Here is a 25,919-nt window from a genome sequence, read left to right as displayed (position 1 = left end):
GTTGCGCATCCCCCCACTAGTAATGGAATTGGTCCATGCCTCTCCTCCGTTACTGCATGGTTGGCTCAGCAGAGGAGATTGGACCGAAAGTGGAGCTGGGGGCAGAACTGGGGAAGGGGGAGGAGCTGGGACTGGGGGCAGAGCTATGTGGCACCCTCTCCTCCCCGTATGTTACTCAGTCCCCGCCTAGTGGTCCCACAGTTTAGGGACCACTGCACTAGTGTGTCTTGATGATCCATATTTTAATGAAAAGGCTTCCAAACCTTCTAAAGTTTACCAGCTATCTGTGTAACACAGAACAAACTACTGTCCCTCAATTCCTAGGGCTGCAGAACAGGGATCTTCTTTGCTTTCCTCAGTTAATTTCCCTGTCTAACTCTAGCAAAGTTGTCAAGTGCCTGGGAAAATAGTAAAATATCAGGGAACAGTAAATAGAAAATGAAAGGTAAAAGTGGACAGAAAAAAACATGGAGGCTTCTCCAGGGAAATTGTAATCTTCAGAGGCTCTATCGGACAGTGATATGTGTTCTCATGTTACTCTGGAGATCCAGGTGTGAGCTTTTTGCTTCTTTTAACATTTTTTTTAATGACACAGCTGACATTCTGCTTGAGAAGGCTGAGAATCAAATGCTCAGCTCTGGCATGCTGTACTCCTTTACAGGGTACAATGTCGTCAATCTGTGCTTGTGACTTCTCCCTCTGCACCCACAGACACTTTCTGCCTTCCCCTCTCCTCTGCTAACAAAATGCCCTGCAATTGTGCTGGTATGGTGTCCTCCTACACCGCCTTAATTAACAGTAGTTTAAAAACCACAATGTAAGCCTATATCTGAAGGAATCCCATCAGGCCCCTACCCTCTGGTGTGAAACATAACTCTACCTGTTGTGTTTTTCTCCTAGATCTTTTGATATTACACTGCAGAAAGCTTTTGAAGTTTGACAATTGGAATCTTAAACCAGAATATTACATGTTGATAAAAATTAGTAAACTTTTAAATAGGATGAATATCCTTTGTCAGTGCTGTTTAGAGTACAATACATGTTCTTTTGACAAAGGTAAAGAGCAAGAAATCCAGAAGTTTAAACAAATTTCTCAGTGTTCAATTTTCCTTTTAATAACCTCTAGAAAACTGCATGTCCTATTTCAAAATTATTGCATATATGGAATGAATGCTTTTCTTGTTATCCAGCAAATTAGTATACAATGCATCTTTTCATTTGTAATGGTAGCCTTGGCTTCCCAAGGCATCATCAGAGCATAAGTTTCTCCCTTGTCATATTTAAACTCTTGTGGAAGCTTGTCCATTTACAGAACAGCTGAGCTGCAGTTTCACTTTGGTTTTTGGGGAGAGTCAGGAAGAATTCTTTCCTATCCCTGAACACTGTCAAATGGGGAATATAAATATTTCATATAGGAGGTTTTAACATTTCCTTTGGCTATCAATTAAACTTAGATTGGGAGCCAAAACACTTTTTTAAAATACTATTTCTACCTAAAAATAAGTTGTATTTTTTTTGTCTTCCTTTTCTGGCAAATAATAGCTTGGAGTGCAGGAGGGTGTATTGGGATCTGGCTCTGGGAGGGGGCTTAGGGCTGGGGCAGGGGTTTGGGGTGCTGGAGAGGGTATGGGGGCTGGCTCTGGGAGGCTGCAGGTTGGGTGGTAGAAGAGCTATTCAGAACCTGATCATCGAAGGGTGCAGCACTTACTTCAGGCAGCCCTGGCCCCACATTGCTCCTGGAAGGGGTCAATGCTCCCCTGCAGCTGCTGGGGGGGGACGTGGCTCTGCGCGCTGCCTTTCTCTGCAGGCACTGCCCCCGCAACTCACATTGGCCACAGTTTCCCGTTCCTGGCCAATGGGAGCTGCAGGGGCGGTGCTTGCAGGCAGGAGCAGTGTGTGGAGATCTCTGCTCCCCACTTACCCCACGGGGGTGTGCTGGCCACTTCTGGGAGCAGCATGGGGCCAGGGTAGGCAGGGAGCCTGCCTTAGCTATAGCCCCACTGCACTGCTGGAGAGTGCGATCGACAGGGAGCTGCACTTAGGGTCCATGGGAGACGCCACTGGCTCGCAGGCCTTGCAGTGAAGAACACTGCCCAGTACCCTGGTGGCAGCTTAGTTGCTTTTCCTCTACAACGTTTTTATCCCTTGTGTCCGAGTACAGGTCTGGCAAATCAGGAGGCTAGCCCAGTGTTAAGTCCACCCGCCCCAACAAAGAACAAACATTCAGCTATCACCCAGCCCTCAAAAACTATATACATATGTGTGGTGTTCTGTGTGCCCAGAAGGTAGTGTTTGCTAATGTGGTGAGTTTGTAGATAGCCTGAGACTGTAGCTCTTTGAATTCTGAAACCTAATGAAAAGTTTGGTAGCAACAATACTATCTCTTACTGTCAATCACTGTCAAACATTAAGATAATGGTCTTATCCATTGTAGGATGCATTGGAGATATTTGTATGATAGAGGGGCATATGATACTATGTACATACCTTTCCAGCTTACATAGTAAGAGAACCAAAAAAGAGCCACTGTGGTTAAACAACAAAGTAAAAGAATCAGTGAGAGGCAAAAAGGCATCCTTTTAAAAAGTGGAATATAAATCCTAAAGAGGAAAATAGAAAGCATAAACTCTGGCAAATGAAGTCTAAAAATATAATTAGAAAGACCAAAAAAGAATTTGAAGAACAGCTAGCCAAAGACTCCAATTTTTTTTAAATACATCAGAAGCAGAAAGTCTGCTAAACAACCAGTGGGGCCACTGGACAATCGAGATGCTAAAGGAGCAGTCGGACGATAAGGCCATTGTGGAGAAACTAAAGGAATTCTTTGCGTCAGTCTTCACCGTTGAGGATGTGAGGGAGGTTCCCAAACCTGAGCCATTCTTTTTGGGTGACAGATCTGAGGAACTGTCACAAATTGAGGTGTCATTAGAGGAGGTTTTGGAACAAATTGATAAACTAAACGGTAATAAATCCCCAGAACCTGCTGGTATTCACCCAAGAATTCTGAAGGAACTCAAATGTGAAATTGCAGGACTACTAAATGTAGTCTGTAACCTGTCATTTAAATCGGCTTCTGTACCAAATGACTGGAGGATAGCTAATGTGATGCCAATTTTTAAAAAGGGCTCCAGAGATGAGCCTGGCAACTGCAGGCCAGTAAGCCTCACTTCAGAATTGGGCAAATTGGTTGAAACCATCGTAAAGAACAAAATTGTCAGACACATAGATGAACATAGTTTGTTGGGAAATAGTCAACATGGTTTTTGTAAAGGGAAATCATGCCTCACCAATCTACTAGAATTCTTTGAGAGGGTCAACAAGCATGCGGACAAAGGAGATCCAGTGGATATAGTGTATTTAGATTTTCAGAAAGCCTTTGACAAGGTCCCTCACTAAAGGCTTTTAAGCAAAATAAGCAGTCATGGAATTAGAGGGAAGGTTCTCTCATGGTTTGGTAACTGGCTAAAAGATAGGAAACAAAAGGTAGGAATAAATGGTCAGTTTTCAGAATGGAGAGAGGTAAATAGTGGTGTCCCCCAGGGATTTGTACTGGTCCCAGTCTTATTTAACATATTCATAAATGATCTGGAAAAAGAGGTAAACAGTGAGGTGGCAAAATTTGCAGATGACACAAAACTACTCAAGATAGTTAAGTCCCAGGCAGACTGCGAAGAGGTGCAAAAGGATCTCACAAAAGTGGGTGACTGGGCAACAAAATGGCAGATGAAATTTCATGTTGATAAATCCAAAGTAATGCACATTAGAAAACATAATCCCAACTATACATATACAATGATGGGGCCTAAATTAGCTGTTGCCACTCAAGAAAGAGATCTTGGTTTCGTTGTGGATAGTTCTCTGAAATCACCCGTTCAATGTGCGGCAACAGTCAAAAAAGCAAACAGAATGCTGGGAATCATTAAGAAAGGGATAGATAATAGGACAGAAAATATCATTTTGCCTCTATATAAATTCATGGCATGCCCAGACCTTGAACACTGCATGGTTGCCCCATCTCAAAAAAGATATATTGGAATTGGAAAAGGTTCAGAAAAGGGCAACAAAAATTATTAGGGGTATAGAATGGCTTCCATATGAGGAGAGATTAATAAGTCTGGGACTTTTCAGCTTGGAAAAGAGGCGACTAAGGGGGGATATGATAGAGGTTTATAAAATCATGAGTGGTATAGAGAAAGTAAATAAGGAAGTGTTATTTACTCCTTCTCATAATACAAGAACAAGGGGCCACCCAATGAAATTAATAGATAGCAGGTTTAAAACAAACACAAAGTGTTTTTTCACGCAACACACTGTCAACCTGTAGAATTCTTTGCCAGAGGGTGTTGTGAAGGCCAATACCATAATGGGGTTCAAAAGGGAGCTAGATAGAGTCATGGAAGATAGGTCCATCAGTGGCTATTAGCCAGGATGAGCAGGAATGGTGTTCCTAGCCTCTGTTTGCCAGAAGCTGGGCATGAACGACAGGGGATGGATCACTTGTATACCTGTTCTGTTAATTACCTCTGGCGCACCTGCCATTGGCCACTGTCAGAGGACAGGATATTGGGCTTGATGGACCTTTGGTCTGACCCAGTGTGGCCGTTCATATGTTCTTACGTTCTGTCAGAGTGGTGGAGCAGCTAGCTGCTGTTAAGTTCTGCTGAAATGAAAAACCAGGAATTCAAGTCCCACCCTCTTTCGCACCCCTACCCCCCAAAAAACACCCCTCACCTTCCCCACAAGCTAGAGGGAAAGGAGAAACACATCTTCTCACCTATATCATATATTTCATTTACCTCTTGAGGGGCCAAAATCCCTATCTGCACCTCCCAAGTTGCCAAAATCTTTAACTTCCTCCTGATAGCTTCTATAATGTTGTGTATTGTCCTCAAAATTTGCTGCAAACTGAAAAAATTTAGGAGAGCCTAAATAAATAAAAGTAATATTTAAAAATTAATGCAAGTGAGACTACTAATGGTGGGTACCATTTTTTATACTTATTTCAGTAGCAATCTATTTTTCATTCAGTGATTCTATTACAGAATTTCCCATCTTGGGGATAAACCAAGGAGAAACTGTAATGCAAAAATAAATGTTGCAAAACTATTAGATTAACTTCTTCAGTAATTAAACATAGGCAAGTTCTAGCTACTTTTCTCCTTTTAAAAACCCCAGGGTTTGGTGATGGGGTGTTTTTCTGAGTTTGTAAGTGTCAGCTGCTGATTTGATTAAGAAAATCTTGCGGCCTTGATGGTACGACACTTCTATATCCTATTCTATCAGACATTCTGTATGTTGAGGGTCTAGGAGTGGAAAAGGATGGAACTTTGTTGGATGGTTGTCAGTTGTTTCCAATGAAGAGATCTCTCCTTGGTGCAGTTGTTTGCATTTCTGTGGTCAGTGGTATAAGGAAATACCATGTTGTAAAAATTTCCAATTGTTTCCTCAAGGGTTCTTCTCAATTGCACAATCCTTTGTTTTTGTTTGTAAAAAAAGAAGAAATTAGTTTTTAGCTTATTACTTTGAAACTCAGAAATCTGTAATATCTACTGGTTTTATCTTTGATTTTGTAACCGAATGTCAGGAATCAAACCAGAGGTAATATCTCTCTTTATAGTGATCAGCCATTAAATACCAGTGGCTGTAGGATTTCTCCCTTCCCCACAAATGTTTCTCTTTGAGATATTTCCTTGTGCCCCTGAATATCTGGCATCATGATGACTCATCATGGTTACTACATGGAACTCTAGAGAACTAGTCAGTGTTGCTTTGCCTAGCTTTTATGGGAGAGGTCACTAGAATAGCAACCTCTGTTGCATAAATATTTATTCATCAGGAGGAACAGGCTCTTTGACCAACAAATCCTTTCTTGCCACTGAGTGAAGTACTTCATAAAAAATTTCATTTACAGACTGATTTTCATTTCCACACAGTGTTAATTTTCAATAATGAATTCTTAAATCCATTCCTATTACAATTGTCTGTATGAGTTTTGAATGAAAGTCTCTGACATTTCTTGCCCAACTTTGATGTGGATGGTGTCTTTCATAAATCAGCTGACGTCTAAATGTGCATCCAAGTTTAGGTGTTAAAGTCCACTGGTGATCCAGTGAATGTGGAGAAAATATCATAATTCTGCCAAAAGTCAGTGGCTTTCTTAAGAGAAAATGAAAATATTTAAAGATATTTGTTTAAACTTAGGCCGTCTCACAATTTCTTCAGACCTTGAAACTTTTTTGTGGCTCTTTCCTGCACCCTCTCCAGTTTTTCAAAATCCTTTTCCAAATTGCTGTACTCCTAGTCCCTTGTTTATGCATCCAAGGATCATATTAGCCTTTTTTGCCACAATATTGCACTGGGAGCTCATATTCAGTTGCTTATCTGCTGTGATCCTTAAATGCTTTTCAGAGTCACTGTTCTCCAAGATACAATCTCCCCATTCTGTAGGTAGGGTCTGCATTCTTAGTTTGATGTGTAATTTTTCATTTGACTGTATTAAAACGCATTTTGTTGGAATTGACCACACATACCAAGTGCACCTGATTTCTAGGTGACTGTCCTGTCTTCATAATTATTTACAATTATGTCAATCTTGTGTCACGTGCAAAGTTTACCAGCAGTGATTTTTATATTTACTTCCAGATCGTTGATTAAAATGTTGAATAGCACTGAGCCTAGTACCGATCTCTGTGGAATCCCAATAGAAACACCCACATTAGCTGATGGTTCCCTACTGATTTACTACTTTTTGAGATCTGACAGTTAGCCAGTTCTTATTCGTTTTAACATGTGCCTTATGATCTAGTATAATACTAATTTTTAAATATGAATGTTGTGTGGTCCTAAATCAAATGCCTTACCAAAGTTTTAAGTCTGCTACATCTACTCAGTTACCTTTTTTCCACCAAATTTATAATCGCATCAAAGAATGAAATCAGGCGTATTTGACAAGATCTATTTGCTGTAAAACCACATTGACTGGCATTAATTATATTCTTTATCAGTTGAATAACATATCAGTTTTCCTATTATTTTGTCCGTGATTGATGCTGAGCTAACTGACCTATAGTTACTTAGATCATGCTGCTTGCCCTTTTATGAAGACTGCCACATTAGGAGTCTTCTAGAATTTCCTTAGTATTCTAAAACTTAATAAAATTTAACATCAATAGGCCAGAGATCTCCTCTTCAAACTCTTTTAGGACTCTTGGGTACAAGTTATCCAGGCCTGATTTTAAAAATGTTTTTAAAAGTTTATCACTAGTAGGTATTTTATATCCTCAGTTACTAATGGACTAGCGAGAGTACTTCATTATCCTGGCATGAGAGGAATACATCATCCTGCCTCATTCCAAATACAAAACAGATATTTATTGAACAACCATAGAAACCACAGTAAGCTGTATCAATAGAAACTGCATCTTATAGTGGCTTTGCCTGTCTGTTCTGTGGGTTTGCCCTGATGCAGCCACACAAATGGCTGGCCAACAATTGCTGAAGTCCCCCCACTGTAAATGAGGTCTGAATTTAGAAGCAGGTGAGTAACTACCACTGAAGTAGCACTTTGTTATGTCTTCAGCAATGTGAAGTGGTTAGAGAAAGAATTATACTCACTGCTAGGATAGATGGCGACCTGATAGTTTTCATACAATTTCCTATAATATAGACTGCTCTTTTTAGCATTAAATTTCTCACTTGTCAGTCTCACAAGTAGAAAGAGAACAGATGAAGTTTTAAAATGACTATTGCTATGAGATATACCATCGGTCCCAATATATAAATATGTTACCGAAAAACCTTCACATTTATTTATTCAGAATCTTGCTATGTCATTAAGTATGCATGTGACTGAGAGTGAGGAATTGGTTTTATCCAGCTGAATAATTGGGGAAAACACATTACTTGATTACATATGGAATAATTGAATTTCATAATTATTTAATCACGTCTTTTTAAAAAAAATAAATAATGTTATGCTTTTGGAATAACGTGTTAATAGTAAGCCTTACCTGACTCTGTATACATGGTTTATTTTATATTCTTAAATTTTGCTTTCCTCGAAGGCCAACTCTTAATACAACTAAAATTATTAGGGAACATTGGACTGACCAAGAGGTAGTAATGGTGGGGTTAGGGCTGTCTAATACAGCCAAAAACAGTGATGCAAGAAATGTGTAGCGTACCATTGTAGAGATCAAAAAAAATTTTGGGAGTACTCTGGCCAATTTGTGAAACAGTAAGAAGGAAAAACTGGTGATGGCTAGAATAGGCTGTCACAGCCTTATGAATAAAAATACCATGGTTAATGAGAAATGTATATGTCTGGATTGCTTTGTACAAACAGAGCGTACTGGTTTCATAATGGTAAACCCTTATATTCATATTATGAATCTATGACTTTATTGCTAAGTTTGAATCCTATAGATGTGCTCTTGCTGTCTTGTGGGGTTTTCGGTTTGTTTTTGTCCCTCACACCCCCACCCCTGCACTGTAATCTGTTATATATGGCGTGACTTCAGAATGTGAAGAATGGTTTTGATTTGTTGGGAAAATGGTAGAAATACTCTGTTTTTTTTTGCCCCCTGTGAGTTGCATACAGGGGAAGAGATTTTTGCTGCAGAAAATAGTTCATGCCAGAGAGAACAAAGATGATAGAAACACGAGGATTTTTTTCTTGTGCTCTTCTTTTCATACATTTTATTTAGGCATTTCACTTTCACATAAAAAGGTTAATTGGAAGCAAAGGGGAACTTAATAGCATCCTGGCTGCCTTGAAGGACAGGGTTGAAAAGAGGCAGAAGTTTCTCTATGAACTTTGAACTCTAGTACAGTACTTACAACGTGGCCAAACTTCAAAGAGAAATGTTCCTCTTTCTCTTGCTCCCCACCCAAATTGTGGTTGCTCGCTCAACTACATCTCAGAGGCAGCAGGGCTACTTCACAAGTTTAAGTTTTTTGTTGTGCTGAAAGAAGAGTATGGATCATACTTAAAATGGTGGTGACACTTTTAAGTATCTAATATTTTTATTGAATTTTGGATTCAGAATTGTGAGAATTTGGCAAAATGGCAGGATTCATGTACTAACACATTTCTGACAGGATATTTATCAACATTCTCCAATTTTAAGGGTTCCCCTTTTCCATGACTGATGCAGATATCCGCGGATTTGCAAGGCTCTAATTATACAGCATCTGCGGATGCGGATATCCACGGACCATGATTGCGGATCGCGGCGCGGATACGGATTTTGTATCCGTGCAGAGTTCTATGTATAACGTATTGTTCATTCATTCTTTTAAATCTACATACATCTTCGCAAATTTCATAGTGAGTTTTTATGTAAATATTTTGAAGAGTTCAAGAAACCTTTTGATTAATACATGTTTAGAAGTAGGTATACAGTATGCTGAAAGGTAACACAACACAATTCCAACAATATAGAAACCCTCTCAGGAGACAATGATCTTTTTGTTTCACTTTACAGGTTAACTACATTAATAGAGCAAGGAGAATTGTGAAAAACATCCAAGGTAATTAAATATTTTAAATTCTATAACAATGTGTTCTTGGAGGCAGTTTAATATAATGATGATCTTGACAGTATTGGCTAAGAATGATGGAGATTTATTTTAAACACCTGAAAAATTATTAAAATTGCTTTGAAGTGACAATGTGATACATTTTACGCCTCTGCCTATCGAACTCACTCATATATTCTCTTGTTATATAATATACTATAGTAGGAAGCAATCTTGCATTGTCTGGGGATGGTCTAGAGCTGAACATACCATATAATACTCTTATGGCAACTTTTTATATTTGAGGATCTCAGTGCTTTATAAACCATAATTAAACTTCATGACACCACACTTAATAGGAAAGTATTATCCTGTTTTTATAAATGGGTAACATAAGTCACAGAGCTTAAGTGCCAAAGAACACTTAGCAAGTGTTTTGACCATGGTGTGTCACTTTGCTAAATTGAAATAATTTCTGTAGTCAGCTTTACAATGTGTTAAATTCTGCTATTCATTTTACGTTCTTTTCAAAGAGAGTCTTTAGGCAGCAGAACCTGAGCAGTTGCCTGTGTTTTAGATACAAGGTGGCTGTTGTCATTCATACCTTCCTCCCCTCACACCCTGATTATTTGCTGCCTCTTGGAAAGTTGTCCTGTGTGTACATCTAGGGAGATGGCATGTCATGGGTTTTCATCTTCAGGCTGGGAGGCAGCAAATACTCTAGCAGTGTATTTCTTCCTTTCCCTAAAACCTTGTTTCCACTGAAGGTGCTTCTAATTTTAGATGCCCTAGATCAGTGGTCACCAACCGATAAATCTCGATCGCTTGGTCGGTCCTCCCTGTCTATCGCAGTGTGACTGCAGTTAAGGCAGACTCCCTGCCTACCCCGGCCCCATGGCGCTCCCCAAAGCAGCCCGCACAGCCCTGCGGCTCTTGTGGGGGGGAGGGGCAGGGGTCTCCCTCCGCACACTGTTCCTGCCTTCAAGTACTGCCCCTGCAGCGCTCATTGGCTGGGAGAGCTCCGGGGACGGTGCTTGCAGAGAGGGGCAGCATGTGGAGCCACGTACCTCCCCACCCCCCAGGGGCTGCTGGGGCACGTTGGCCCCTTCCAGGAGCTGTGTGGGGCTGGGTTAGGCATGGAGGCTGTCTTAGCCTTGCTGTGCCCACTGCTGACGCGGAGCCTCCAGAGGTAAATGCTGTTCGGCGGGCACCCAATACTCCCTCCTGAACCCCGCCCTGAACCCCCTCCCAGAGCCAGCACCCCATACCCCCTCCTATACCCCAACCCCCAGCCCTGAACCCACTTCCAGAGCCAGCACCCTGTACCCCCTCCTGCACCCCAACACTCTGCCCCAGCTGGGAACCCCCTCCTGCACCCAAACTCTCTCCTAGAGCTTGCACCCCTCACTCCCTTTTGCATCCCAACCCCCTTCCCCAGGCTCAACCCAGAGCCACCTCCCATACTACGAACCCTTTCCTGAACCCCAACCCCCTGCCCCAGCCCAGTGAAAATGAGTGAGGGTGAGGGAGAGCAAGTGACTGAGAGATTGTGGGTGGGGGGAGCTTTGGGGAAGGGGCGGGGTAGATCCTGAGCTGCCCTTAGATTCAGAAAGTGATCTTGGGTATAAAAAGCTTGGAGACCACTGCCTTAGATGAAATAAGCCAAAACACTTCATTATCTGTCTTCTGTCCTGATGCCCACTGTGCTGGTAAACCAGCTACTTTAGAATGTATCTTGCCATAGGGCCTGGCTACAGCCGTACTCTTGGCCTGCTACTCTTGCTTTGTTACTCAGTCACTTGTGCCTTGAACAGCCCGTTTTTGGTGTGCCACATGTCTTCGTTCTCAAAATTCCACCTACTTTACCAAACTCTGTTTTTAGTTGCCATTCTTTTGCTAACCTCAGCCCCAGTGCTCTTGGGCCTGATTTTATTCACCTTTCTTAAACCAAAAGAGACTCATGTGACCAAACAGCATTTTAATTTCCTGTGATTTGTCCTCCCCATCCCCAACTCTTTCTTGCCATCATTTGCTGTGTTATGTTTAATTTAGAATGTGAGCTCCTCTGGGCAGGTTATCACATGCTTCTGTTCATAGAATGCAAATCTGTATGCAATGACTTACCTGTCTTCCCTAAGCTTTGTCACCTACAGGAGTACCGTGCCAGTTCATGGAAAGTTTGTAAAAACTCATAATTTTAATTATTAAAAAATGTTCTTGGATGTCTATTGGTACTTTTTAATGAAATCAAATAGTGATGAAAACTCTTTTAAAAAAAAAAAACAAAAAAAAGCAACCCCCAAAAACTGCTTCACCAGGAATACCTGAAATTGTGACTTAGTAATGATAAGAAAGGCATGATTGTTGAGCTTCACGCTGTATGTAATAGTTTTGGTTGATTATCTAGATTTCAGCTATACAGATTGTTGATGCAAATCGTACAACAGCAACTTCATGTATGTAAAAGAACCATATTTACATATAAATAATTTTGTCTAGCATGAGTAATTGGTTTCCATGGGATTTACTTTGGTGACCAGCCTTCAACTCCAGTACAACTGGTATATCTGAAGTGAGTTGAATATAGTTGTTTCTTGCCTGCTAAAGTGACATCAAACCAAAGTTTTTTTCATATGTTGGAGGGGCAGGGGGAGGTGGTAGGGAACTCCAAATCCCTCTATTTCTCTTCATTATTTAGTAATCTTGAGTTTAGAGTCTCCTTAATTAACAAGATTCTATACCATTGCTAAAACAGAATTTGACATCTGCCTAATTTCCCCATTTATCTGCTTTCTACCTCTTAGATTTCAGTTCTTGCTACAGTGTGGAGAGTAGCAGTATTAATATTTTGTTCCTGCCTTTTGATTTTTTTTCCCCCTCATCAAAAGGTGTTTCTCTCTGGAAAGTTTCTCCAACATACAGGAAATCCACAAGAAAAGGCAGTCAGTCTTATGGGGCTTATATATATATTGACTATGCCCGAACTCCTGATCTCTTGGTGGGTGTCTTCACCGAGGCTCGAGGTTATACCAAGCCTCCCTTGTAAGCCACTTGTGTAGACTTAAGAAGTCAGAGGAGAAAATCTTCCCCAGAGGTGGGGAAAATGTCAAGCCCACTATCAATAATATGCCTTCCCACTTCTGGAAGCAATAGAAGTATATCCAGTTGACTCTGTTTTGAAGTAATTCCTGTTGTCTTTTCCACCTTTCTTGATAAATTCAGACCTTCTGAGATGCCTGAGGTTGTCTGAAATGCAAGTCCTTTTCCCCCTTAAAACTTAAGGGCCTCTGATTCCCAGCACTCACTCCTTTCAATTCACTCTGGAAATTACCTCTCACAGCCTCCCGGTAAGATAAGAAGCTGGCAGGAGATAATATAAAGGAATTATTACATCACTGAAAAGAAAGATGCAAGTGAACCTCAATTCCTTCATTTGAATTTTCCATTGCTGGAGGAGAGGTTTCTGTCTCCTTGCCTAATATGGAGGAAAGAGATTTCTCAAGAGGCTTTTTGTCCCAGGAGACCTCCCTAACTGTGCAAAACCCTGTCAAATTCTTTTCCTGACACTTCTATCTCTCATGCTAGTCCCTCAAAAAGACTTCTAAAGAGATTTCCCATATTGCAGAGGAAGACCAGACATGGCCTTTCCTACTTACCCTGCAATTGAAGCATTGATAAGTAACATGTGGCTGGCTCCAAACGACAAGCTTTTCCCCTTTCCAGCCATTTAAAAAAACACTCTCCAGCTGAAAAGTTTGAACACTCTCTCCTGTGTGATTAATCAATTCTTTTTTTGCATAATATAGCTCAATATTAGTTATTCTTTTCTGTCTGCTGCAGAGATAGTATCCGTAATCAAGTGAAGGAGTTCACTGTGGCCTTCTCCCTCGTTCATGGACGTGGTCAGAAAATTTAAGTCAGTTTCTCTTTTCTATAGTGTAGAGGCTGTTCCTTTGGGAAATTTCTCAAAGCTCCATTGTGAAATGCCTGTGAGAGACACTAGATACTTTACATTGCTTAGAATTGCTGATAAATTGAAAATATAAATAAATGGTTACTGAATCTTTGGGGCTATAAATGAAAAGCGGATAAGAATATTTTATAACAATTCAAGGGGAAAAACTAATGGTAACCTTCTGGGAGGAGAGGTGACCGTTACAATATAAGCAAATATAGGCTATAATATTTGATATTCAAGCAAGTTTGAAAAGAGCTCTTAAAACTTACAGGAGATAGGCACCCTACTTATTAATGTAGGGAAATTGTGTTCCATACAATGGTAAATGAAATGAGAACTGTTCTGCAAGGATTGTAATGGGATAGGGTAGAGATCTACCTACTTTCTAAAATAAATTAGACAGGCAAACATCAGTATTACCAAAGAGAATACTATCTGCAACTCCACAGCTAGTAGGTTCATACAAGGTGTTTAAACTTGACATTAGAGGAGAAAGGGTAGGGAATATCTTATTGATTGGGATAGCCAAAGGTAGATATAGGCAGGTCACTTGATAGCAGGGGGAATCTTTGACATGCTGCAGTGATAAAGGATAGACAAGGTCTCTGATAGCCTGAGCATGAAAAGTGAACATAGTATTTTTTTTTCTTTATTCTGGTAGGATAGGTTAGGGAGCCTAACAACTATAGGCATATTTGTGCCATCTCATTTTGATCTTTAACTTTTTTTTCTAATATTTATTTTCTTTAATGCTACTGGCTCATAGACTTTTCACGATATTCATTTAGCATCTCACAAGAAGTAAATGATGTTTCAGTATCTGAGGAGACTTAATAAAAGCAAGTCTGGAATCTAAACCCACTGAGGGTCTCTGAAGGCATGGACCAGATGGTCCTGTATCATAAAATGTAAGAGCAGAGTTCATTTGGGAGGCAAAATTGGCAATGTGCACCCCCCAAAAAAGGCAAGGGGTTTTCTCCAATTCATTCAATAAACCCAGTCCAGAATATCTCCTCTAATTTCAAATGTGGTGGGAGAGCAGATTGAGTCAGCCTTTTGTTTTGTTCTGTTCTGTTTGGAACAGGCAGTGGGCAAATTGCATAGCAAAGTGATAACATGGAAGATCATGTGGGCCTGTGTTGTCCAGATGTATTACCTGATTTCAGAAGGAATTGGCAAGAATTGGGACTAAACTGAGTATTGTCCATAGTTTCTCAACCCAATTCAACAGAATTCAATGTCTTACTATTTACATTCCACAAACTGCAATCTATCTTTCCTACACTTTCTTTCCTGATTTTTTTTCTACAGTCCATAGAAAGGAGAATTCAACAGCCTTAAACTACCTTTGAAGCAATGTCAGTGAGCCCTTTGTCCAAAAATCTCAAGAGTCTACTCTAGTTTATTATCCCAGTTATGGTCACAGTGGTTACTTTGATTAGATTATAAACTTTTAGAGTGGTGAGTCTCTCATAATGTACCTTGTATATAATCAAGCACACCTTGGAGCTTAATAAATGATGCTCCCAATTATAGATTTAAAATCGCTACATGAATCTCTTGTGAAGGAAAAGATGAAAATGGAGTTGGCGAGAACAATTGCCTAAGTATTTTCACAGTTCACCAATGCCAGAAAGTTCCTCTAGGCTGAATACTTTCTGTATGTGCTACTAGATTGGTGTACTCATGAGTTTCTGCGGATTTTTTGGTTGTACCCTGCCATTAGCATTTTTCTCCACCTTGAAGATCATATGGTTTCAGAGTAGCAGCCGTGTTAGTTTGTATTTGCAAAAAGAAAAGGAGTATTTGTGGCACCTTAGAGACTAACAAATTTATTTGAGCATAAGCTTTCATGAGCTACAGCTCACTTCATCGGAGGCATTCAGTGGAAAATACAGTGGGGAGATTTATATACATAGAGAACATGAAACAATGGGTCCCCCCTGCTCTCCTGCTGGTAATAGCTCACCTTAAGTGATCACTCTCCTTACAGTGTGTATGGTAACACCCATTGTTTCATGTTCTCTATGTATATAAATCTCCCCACTGTATTTTCCACTGAATGCATCTGATGAAGTGAGCTGTAGCTCACGAAAGCTTATGCTGAAATAAATTTGTTAGCCTCTAAGGTGCCACAAGTACTCCTTTTCTTTTAACAGAAAAGTAGTATGTGGTGGTATCACCATTGAGACAATGGACACACCCCTCCTTGCAAAGATGGCTGTCATAGCTTGAGCGGAGCTCCTCCTTTTGGATGTATACCACACCACTCTGTTTGGATCCCAACACACTGGACCCTGTGTTTTACAGCTGTACAAAGTCCAGGCACTGCCTCTTGATTTGGGTTAGTATGCACAGTCTCGGTGCAGATTTTCTTTCAGACGCCCTCTTATGAAAGCTGAGACTCCATGATTCGACTGCGTAGGCCCTGTAACTAGTGTCTACTTCCCCAGAATCCCTAGTCGTTTCAGCATACCCTGTCCCAAAGCTCTAACCTTATGGGCACGTCAATTTCCAATTGACCTCTTGAAGGTCATGTGATTGTTGAAGCAAACAGGCACAGACTTTAAAAAAAAATTGATACAATTGTTCTTTAATGTAGATAGAGCAAGAGAGTTTGCAGATCTAGGTAATGTTGCAGAAATCTCCCATTTTGTCCACTCTGGTTAATTGGGATTCTTTTCCACCAGTAAAACTGGCAGTATGGGACACTTTGTGTGACTAAGTCTGATAATGAGTGAATTGGCCCTTTAAACAAAAGGAGGAATTTTAAAAATATGTTGATGTAATAAGACTCATCTTAAGAACATAGGTGGTGAGCAGGAAGATGGATTCAGAGAAAGACAAAACCCTTTTTTGTACTGCTACCTTTTGGTCAAGAGGATAGAGTATAAATCATCCATTTCTGGGTTGTTACCTCTGAAATGCCATTACAGATAATAATTCTTTTCTCACCATAGTTACACCCTGTGTTCATACAATTTCTTCATTGTAGTTTGAAAAGATGGAATTGTTACAATGCTGTAAGGACAAACTGTTTTTGTGGTGAGATCTTCTATGGAAAAGGAGAGACCAGTATTTTCACTTATTAAATTAGTTTCCTGTTCAGCTGAAGAAATTATTCTGTAACTTAGCCCATATTTGCTAGAATGATCACAGCCATATCCTGTGGTGTGCATGGAAATGATTTTATATCTCTGTTCCACCCACCCAGTTTTCTGTGCTGATTGTGCTAATGTGTTGAACTATATTATTTACTATAACAGACTATGTCAAAGGATTGGAGCTCTGCCCAGATGTAAGTGTAAACAGTAGTTAAATATTGGGTTGAAGACACAAATGAAATATAATTTGGGGTGTATATTGTGCAAAAATAAGACATTCATATACACCGTTGAAACAAAAGCAGTATAGGCATTGGTCCCATTTAACAGGTTAAAAATGCATTTCAACATTTCTCCGTTATGTGCAATAAATAAGAAATGCCCCCTTTTTAAAAATACAACACTGACTAATGTGTAAACTGATTTTACTCCTTTAGGAATGTGAAAAATTGGAAAATGTATATTTTTGCACCCTCCATACTTCAATTTTATGTAGAAAGGAGGAAGCCTTTAATTAGACAACACATCAGAAAAGCTTCAGAGGAGACACTCGTTAATGTTTTTATTACCAATTGAAGGAGCCACTTTAGGTCACTTTTTAAAGAACCCACCAGTTTGACTCCCACCCTGATTCCAAACTCCTACTACAAGAGGGAGTGGGACTCCTCTAGCAAATGTCCTTCCTTCAAGGAGTGTCAGACGGAAAGGTTCAGGGAACAACAGGTCTAGGTTTGAGAACTCAATAGGGTGTTCCATTTTTAATATGACCAGTGTCCACTTGTTCCTCATAGCCAAAGCCTCTGTTCAAAAACAAGATGTATCCCCAGTGAGAGCAAGAATGGGGGAGGAGGAGGAGGTTGCTAAGATGAAATGGTCCGAATGTGTTGTCCTGGAATCTTTTATGAGCTGCTTCAGTTGGGACTTACTGCACTGCTATGGGTACCCGCATGGCCCCTCAGTATGCCAACATTTTTATGGCTGACTTAAAACAATGCTTCCTCAGCCCTTATCCCCTAACGCGCCCCTACTCTACTTATACTACATGGATGACATCTTCATCATCTGGACCCATGGTAAAGAAGGAATTCCACCATGATTTCAACAATTTCCATCCCACCATCAACCTCAGCCTGGACCAGTCCACACAAGAGATCCACTTCCTGGACACTACAGTGCTAATAAGAGACGGCCACATAACCACCACCCTATACCGGAAACCTACTGACTGCTATACTTACCTACGTGCCTCCTGTTTTCATCCAGACCACATCACACGATCCATTGTCTACAGCCAAGCTCTAAGATGCAACTGCATTTGCTCCAATCCCTCAGACAGAGACAGACACCCGCAAGATCTCGATCAAGCTTTTTTAAAACTACAATACCCACCTACTGAAGTGAAGAAACAGATTGATAGAGCCAGAAGAATACCGAGAAGTCACCGACTCCAGGACAGGCCTAACAAAGAAAGTAACAAAATGCCACTAGCCATCACCTTAAGCCCCCAACTAAAACCTCTCCAGCGCATCATCAAGGATCTACAACCTATCCTGAAGGACGATCCGTCACTCTCACAGATCTTGGGAGACAGGCCAGTCCTCACTTATAGACAGCCCCACAACGTGAAGCAAATACTCACCAGCAACCACACACCACACAACAAAAACACTAATCCAGGAACCTATCCTTGCAACAAAGCCTGTTGCCAACTCTATCCACATATCTATTCAAGGGACACAGTCATAGGACCTAATCACATCAGCCACACCATAAGAGGCTCGTTCACCTGCACATCTACCAATGTGATATATGCCATCATGTGCCAACAATGTCCCTCTGCCATGTACATTGGCCAAACCGGACAATCTCTACGCAAAAGAATAAATGGACACAAATTAGACATCAAGAATTATAACATTCAAAAACCAGTCGGAGAACACTTCAATCTCTTTGGCCACTCAATTTCAGACCTACAAGTCGCAATTCTCCAGCAAAAAAACCTTCAGAAACAGACTCCAATGCGAAACTGCAGAATTGGAATTAATTTGCAATCTGAACACCATTAAGTTAGGCTTGACTAAAGACTGGGAGTGGACAGATCATTACACAAAGTAAAAACTAAAAGGAGTACTTGTGGCACCTTAGAGACTAACCAATTTATCTGAGCATAAGCTTTCGTGAGCTACAGCTCACTTCATCAGATGCATAATGTTTCCACAGTATGCATTCGATGAAGTGAGCTGTAGCTCACGAAAGCTTATGCTCAGATAAATTGGTTAGTCTCTAAGGTGCCACAAGTACTCCTTTTCTTTTTGAGAATACAGACTATTTCCCCATGCTAATTCCCCCCCCCCCCCCACTGTTGTTCACACCTTCTTGTCAACTGTTTGAAATGGGCCATCCTGATTATCCCTACAAAAGGTTTTTTTTTCTCCTGGTGATAATAGCCCACTTTAACTGATTTAGTCTCATTACAGTTGGTATGGCAACACCCATTTTGTCATGTTCTTGTTGTGTGTGTATGTCTCTTCCTACTGTATTTTCCACTGCATTTATCCGATGAAGTGGGTTTTAGCCCACGAAAGCTTATGCCCAAATAAATTTATTAGTCTCTAAGTTGCCACAAGTACTCCTTGGTTTTTGGGGTTTTTTTTTTTTTTTGCTGAACCAGAAGAGGGATAGAAGAATTGGGTGCCTTCCTTTAGATTCTTGGAAGTAAGGGAGGGCTTCTCCAAAGGCAGGCAGCCTTTCAGGCAAGGAACTTGTCTTATTTATACATCTCCATTCTTTTCCAGTATGTTCTCTTTGTGGTTGTAAGGTTTATAATTATAGATGATGAACTTGACTGTAAGTGCTGTTTCACTAAACTGTAAGGGTGTTCTGACTTTTCTCCCTTACCTTTTGGAGGCATGTCTCATTGTTTTAAATTAATCAAACACTGATATTACTCTTCTTTCTAGCATCTGGAGAGTGTTGAAGAGTGTTTTTCCCCCTCCTCTTTCCAAAACCCTATCATGGAGCAGTTTTCTGGCAGCAGATAAACTTCCATATCACGTTCACGGTCAGATTCCTGGTCTATGAGATAAAGCAGTTTCATGCTAGGCAAAAGGAGGAGGATGACAATGTAAAGCTTCTCATTGACCTGGGGGTGAGAAAAACTAGGCTGTTTCAAGATCGAATTATGCAGGCTTGAGCTGTGCTTGTTATAGTGGGGAAAAGTTCTGGATTTTCACCAAACAGAAAATTATTGAGGCTTTTTTCAGGTAAATACTAGTGGATTGTTCAAGGTTAGTAACACAAATGTGTGTTCTCTTATTCATTTAATTCTTAAATCATGAAGAGAAACTCTCAAGAAGCAAATATAAAGGATACCTTAGTTGCAGCAGTTCCTTGTTTACATCCTGAATATTAAGTTTCCAACCATTTCTAAATAACACTGCAATGTGTGTAGAAAATGCTGATTCAGAGCTCTAGGCTGGAGCACGTTAACTTGTTAACATGGCTGATTGCTTAATTTTGCCCTTTGGAGAAAATATTTAAATTTTAAATGTGTATTATGTTTAGCTAACATTATGATAATTATCTAAATTGGGTGAAAAATGGACCCACGTGTATTATTACCACACTACATTTTGATTTAAAAATTGCTTAGTGGTTTTACTGTCTGAGAAGCAATTATTTTATGTTTGATTACAGTACTTACAAAACAAATCTGTATCAGTAGAAAAGAAACTGCAACTTAATATGCAATTGCACAGTGCTATGATATTGGACTGGGGATTGTTTTTTCAACCTATAACCCAGTCTGGCTTATTCAGTCTTATAATTGACAGAATGTGGTGAATGAAAAATAATTGTTTAAAAAATTACTTTTTTCCAAGTTCTAGTCATAAGCCTTAAAGCTTTCTGTTAAACAGGCAGTTAGTCTGTATTCTTTAGCTTTTTTCCTCCATACCCATTGACATGCAGCTACTAGCAATGACCTCCTTAGCAAATGTTGATATTTAGAAAGGCAGTTTTACAAACATACAGCTTTTTGTGTTTCCTTTTGTCAAAACAGGTTTATCAGTAACAGTTATGCAATTTTCATAAAATGAGGATTTATGTTTTTACTACTGACCAATAGCTGTGTGTGGAGAAAAGTTTGTGTTTAACTACTAAAAGTGGAATTAGCTTAAATATTTGTTTTAGTTAAATATCTTGGCCTCTGAGCCGAAAATGATGTCATTTTTGTAAGCATTGTTCAGTAGATTAAGTCACTTACAGCTGGATGCCTCTCAGTTCTTAGTTTTCTGCAGCACTGGTTTACAGACTTTCTCTAGCTTTGTTTCAGTATTCCAGTGGTGTATTTATTCACTTTTTGCAGTAGAATAATATATCAATCATGTTGATACGGGGTGATACGGAGGTTCTGGTGGTGTTGCAACGTATGATCTTAAGGCTGAATTAACTTTTTTTTTTTTTTAAGGAAAAAAGACACTAACCTATTACGTATTTCAGAAACACTTGAGTAAATGTGAGTATGATCACATATGCCTTGTCCACATTCCAGAATAGCCTCATTTCCACAATTAGTGGCCAGCAATTGTTGTTGCTGCTGCATCAATGCTGACCCTCAGTATAGAAAAGAATGTGCAGGGGTTTGTGCTGATCAGCTCAGTTGCACTGTATTTGAAGTAAACTCTGATTGGCTTAATTGGTGTAAACCTCAGCTTGCCCTTGTTTATACTTCAGCGTTAACACTGGTGCAGCTACATAAATTGCTGGCTACTGAGTGCTTAATCAAGTCTAGTCCTAAGTTCTCCTTCGAGTGATTGTGCACGTATACATTCCCCTTCAGGTGTATGAGTGCCAAGTACAACTGACTAGGAGATTTCTGCCAGCAGTACTATTAGGTGGCACGTGTCCCTCTGCTCTCCTAGTGCATTGAGCCAGTGTCATAAAATGGGCGTCTCCACTACCTCCCTCTGTTCCTTCTCCCCACCCGTGGTGAAAATCAGAGCTTCCCATAGCTGTTTGCTTCAGTTAGCCAATGTTTTACGAAAAACTTTATCTAGTTTAGATAGTTCTTAGTGTTTTAGTTAGTTTAGTACTCTGTGTAGATATCTAGCGATTTACTAGTTTAAAAAAAATCCAAAACCCCAGCTTTCAAGCAGTGTGCTATGTTCAGGGCAGTTACCCTTGTCATGGACAGGCAAAACAGCTACGTAAACTACCTGGTGGAAGAACATGTGAGGGACAAATATACAATTTGTACATTAATCCTTCCCTACTAGAACAAAAAAGCAGAGGGCCTACCACCTAAAAGTTCACCTAATAAAGGAAACCTTAGAATCATAGAATATCAGGGTTGGAAGGGACCCCAGAAGGTCATCTAGTCCAACCCCCTGCTCGAAGCAGGACCAATTCCCAGTTAAATCATCCCAGCCAGGGCTTTGTCAAGCCTGACCTTAAAAACCTCTAAGGAAGGAGATTCTACCACCTCCCTAGGTAACGCATTCCAGTGTTTCACCACCCTCTTAGTGAAAAAGTTTTTCCTAATATCCAATCTAAACCTCCCCCACTGCAACTTGAGACCATTACTCCTTGTTCTGTCATCTGCTACCATTGAGAACAGTCTAGAGCCAACCATTGAGAACAGTCTAGAGCCAACCTTGTTCAGGATCCAGTTCTGATGCAGGATACGTGAAGTGACAGAAGGCGACTGATTCCAAACCAACAAAAAATGCCAGCTGGGGCACTGCTGGTGCTGTCAGTACAGTTGACGCACCCAACACCCTCAATGCAGACACTTCTGGCACTGCCGGTGTTTTTCCCATACCTGACCCATCAGTGTGATCAGCACCACTGAAGTCTTCAGTGTCGTCGGTGCAGCTGGCTTCAACACTGATAGTAGTAATTACCTCATTGGCCTTCAGATCTCCTTGTCCTATACTATATACATACCCGAGGGTGGCTCCCCATTAAACCCTCACATATAGGAACAGCCCCTCTGTTTCCTGAGGAGGAATTCTAACTTTCCTCTTCAGACTTGGAACTTGAGGGGCACATGTCACCATCCTGATTTTTCAGATCAACTTATAGACATGACAGGGCACAGGTTGTAAGGACTTTGAATGATCTTCCTACACGGAAGCCACAAGATGGTACACTACATTGTGGGGGACTCAACTGGAGAGTATCCCTCTTGCCATACTGGTCTTGGCCCATTCCAAAAGAGTTGAGATCTCCTATCAGAAGGAAGGTCCCCTGTCTCCAGGCCAAGAAACCTCTTACCAAACTCCACTGATGGTTTCCCTTCCCATGGGTTTGGACCCTATTGAGGATGGTGAGATACTGGAGGAACCCCTGGATGGATGTCCACATAATTCTTCCTCTCCACATGAGGCTGTTTTCTGCAGGTGGACTTGGATGACTTTGAGATCTTCTAGAACCTAGTGAGAGGAGTTGCCACTTCTTTAGGAATACAGGTGGAGCTCATTCAAGAAAATCTGCATAATCACCTCAATATTTTACAAACCTCCACTCTAGGAAGGGTTGCCCTTCCCATTAATAATGCCCTGCTGGAGCTGGCAAGAACCCTGGTGGCAGACTCTAGCCTCTATACAACGTAAAGCCAAGAGATCACACAGATGCTACCAAGTCGCTCAATAGAATTTACATTATTTTTTCACACGTCCTCAACTCATTGGTGGCCACGGCTGCCAATGACCACTCCCATCTATCACATCCCAGAGCCCCTCCTAAAGATACAGAGCTGAAGAGACTGGATATGTATGGCAGGAAAGCTTACCTCATAGATACTCTGCAAATGAATGTCGCTAACTATCAAACTTTCCAAATACAGGGTTGTTAATTTTACAGCATTAGCAAAGTTTGCAGACAAACTGCCAGAGGCGTATAAGGAACAGCTTATTACTCTTGTCTGCAAAAGGCACCTTATGTCAAACACAACTGATTTGGCTTCATGGTCCATGGGTACTGTCATTGCCATGAGACATTCTTCGTGGCTGTAGGCATTAGCAAATTACAGTCAAGGACTTGCCACTTGAGGAGTCTAAGTTGTTCTCTCAAAAGACTGACCATGCAATGTATGCCCTGAAAGACTCCTGGGCAACTTTGAGATCTCTTGGGGTTTACATCCCAAGCTCAAAGAGGGGAAGCGTTTTAGACCTCAACTGTCCTACAGATCACATGTTCGTCAGAAATTCCAGGATTATACTAAGACAATATAGGCCTTCTTGATGTTGCAAGACCGCTTTGTCTTAAATCAGGCCCTTCTCACCAAACATTGACCGCCTCTGAGCAGTCATTTTGAATCCCTCCTTGAGATCAGCATACTAATCTCACTCCTTATCCCAGCTTTTGGAATACCCGTATCGCTCTTTTACAGTGTTTGGAATGAAATAACATCAGACAAGTGGGTGCTCAGCACTATAAAGGAGGGGTCATGTTATCCAGGACACCTCTCTTCCTTTCTGCAACCCAAGTTACCTGTCCCTCTTTGGGGACCCACCTCACAAGACCATGTTGCTTATAGAAGTACAATATTTTCTGGAATTGGGAATGATAGAGGTTCTTGGCATCACAGAAGGAAAGGATTCTACTTCTGTTACTTCCAAATTAGCAAAGTCTGGTGGCCTGTGTCCAATTTTTAGACCTCAGAAAGTTGAACTTAATTTAGCAGTTCAAGATGGTTACCCTTGTTTCCATTATCCCTTCCCTGGAGCGTGAAGATTGGTATGCTGCCCTTGATTTCCAAGATGCATGCTTCCATGTGACAATACATCCTGGCCACAAGAAGTACTGTTGCTTTATGGCAGGAGATATCTACTAACCATACACAGTGCTCCCCTATGGCCTGTTGTTAGCCCCAAGGGTCTTCACAAAATGCCTGGCGGTAGTAGTGGCCTACCTGCGCTGCCCAAGTGTCCACATTTTTCCTTACCTGGATGATTGGCTAATGTCGGAACCCAGTCTTTTTTTGACGAGTTTATATGTTTTGTTGATAAAAGTGATCGTGTTGATGTAATATACTTAACTTCTGTAAGGTGTTTGACTTAATACCACATGACATTTTGATTTTAAAAATAGAACAGTTAAAATTAATGTGACACTCATTAAATGGATTAAAAGCTGGCTATCGGATAGGTCTCATGATGTAACTAGAAATGGGGAATCATCATTGGGTGGTGAGTGTTTTTAGTGGGGTCCTGCGGGGATTGGTTCTTGGCCCTCTCCTATTTAACATGTTTACTAATAACTTGGACAAAAACATAATCATAACTGAAAATTTGCAAACACACAAACTGGAGGAGTGTTTAAGTAATGAAGAGGACAGGTCACTGATTCAGAGCGAACTTAGTGAGCAGAGCTCAAGCAAACAGTAGCCATGTTAAAACTCATAAATGTATACTTCTAGAAACAAAGAATGTAGGACATACTTATGATGGACTCAATCTTGGGAAGTAGTGACTCTGAAAAAGATTTGGGGGTTCTGGTGGATAATCACTGAAAATGAGCTCCCAGGGTGATGCTGTCGCCAAAAGGGCAAATGCAATCCTGGGACACATAAGCAGGGGAATCTTGAGCAGGAGTAGAGAGGTTATTTTCCCTCTGTATTTGGCACTGGTGTGACTGCTGCTGGAATATTCTGGCCAGTTCTGGTATCAACAATTTAAGAAGGATGTTGCTAAAGTGAAGAGCCACAAGAATAATTAAAGGATTACAAACCATGCCTTACAATGATAGACTCAAGGAGCTTGATCTATTTTGCTTGACAAGGAGACAATTAAGCAGTGAATCAATTACAGTCTATAAGTACCTACATGAAGAAAAAATATTTAATGATAGGCTCTTCAGTCTGGCAGAGAAAGGTATAGAACAGTGTGCAATGGCTGGAAGTTGAGGATTGACAAATTTACAGTGGAAATAAGGGGTAAATTTGTAACCATGAGAGCGATAAACTATTGGAACAACTTAGCCTTAGCAAGGGCTGTGGTGAATTTTCCATCACTGACAACTTTTAAATTGACGGATGTTTTTCTTAAAGATCTGCTCTCGGAATTATTTTGGGGAAGTTCTTTGGCTTGTGCTATATCGGAGATCAGACTAGATGGGCATTATAGTCCCCTCTGGCCTTATAGAATCTATGAAGTTTACAGCAGTATCTTCATCATCAGACAGCTGTTCTCTCATCTAGGCCTGAAACTGAATTTAGACAAAACAAAGTTACAGCCGACGCAGCGTATAACGTTCATAGGAGGAAACCTTGACACCATAACCACAATAGTTTATTTTCCAATAGACAAGTTTTAGTTCATAGTCACTCTATCCGA

General features: G+C 40.6%; 1 protein-coding gene across 15 annotated transcripts in view; it reads left to right on the top strand.

Moving 5' to 3' along the window:
- The window catches only part of ADD3 (adducin 3), a 189,641-nt gene that overhangs the window by 62,525 nt on the left and 101,197 nt on the right, over window positions 1-25,919 (top strand). For all 15 annotated transcript variants that reach the window (XM_073354406.1, XM_073354410.1, XM_073354415.1 and 12 more), the window contains one exon: window positions 9,486-9,531. The gene's annotated coding sequence lies outside the window, so the exon portion shown is untranslated. The remainder of the gene's footprint in view (window positions 1-9,485; window positions 9,532-25,919) is intronic.

The sequence above is a fragment of the Lepidochelys kempii genome, chromosome 7 (genome assembly GCF_965140265.1).
Source record: "Lepidochelys kempii isolate rLepKem1 chromosome 7, rLepKem1.hap2, whole genome shotgun sequence".
Lineage (NCBI taxonomy): Eukaryota > Metazoa > Chordata > Testudines > Cheloniidae > Lepidochelys > Lepidochelys kempii.
This window is presented reverse-complemented; position numbering and strand designations above follow the sequence as displayed.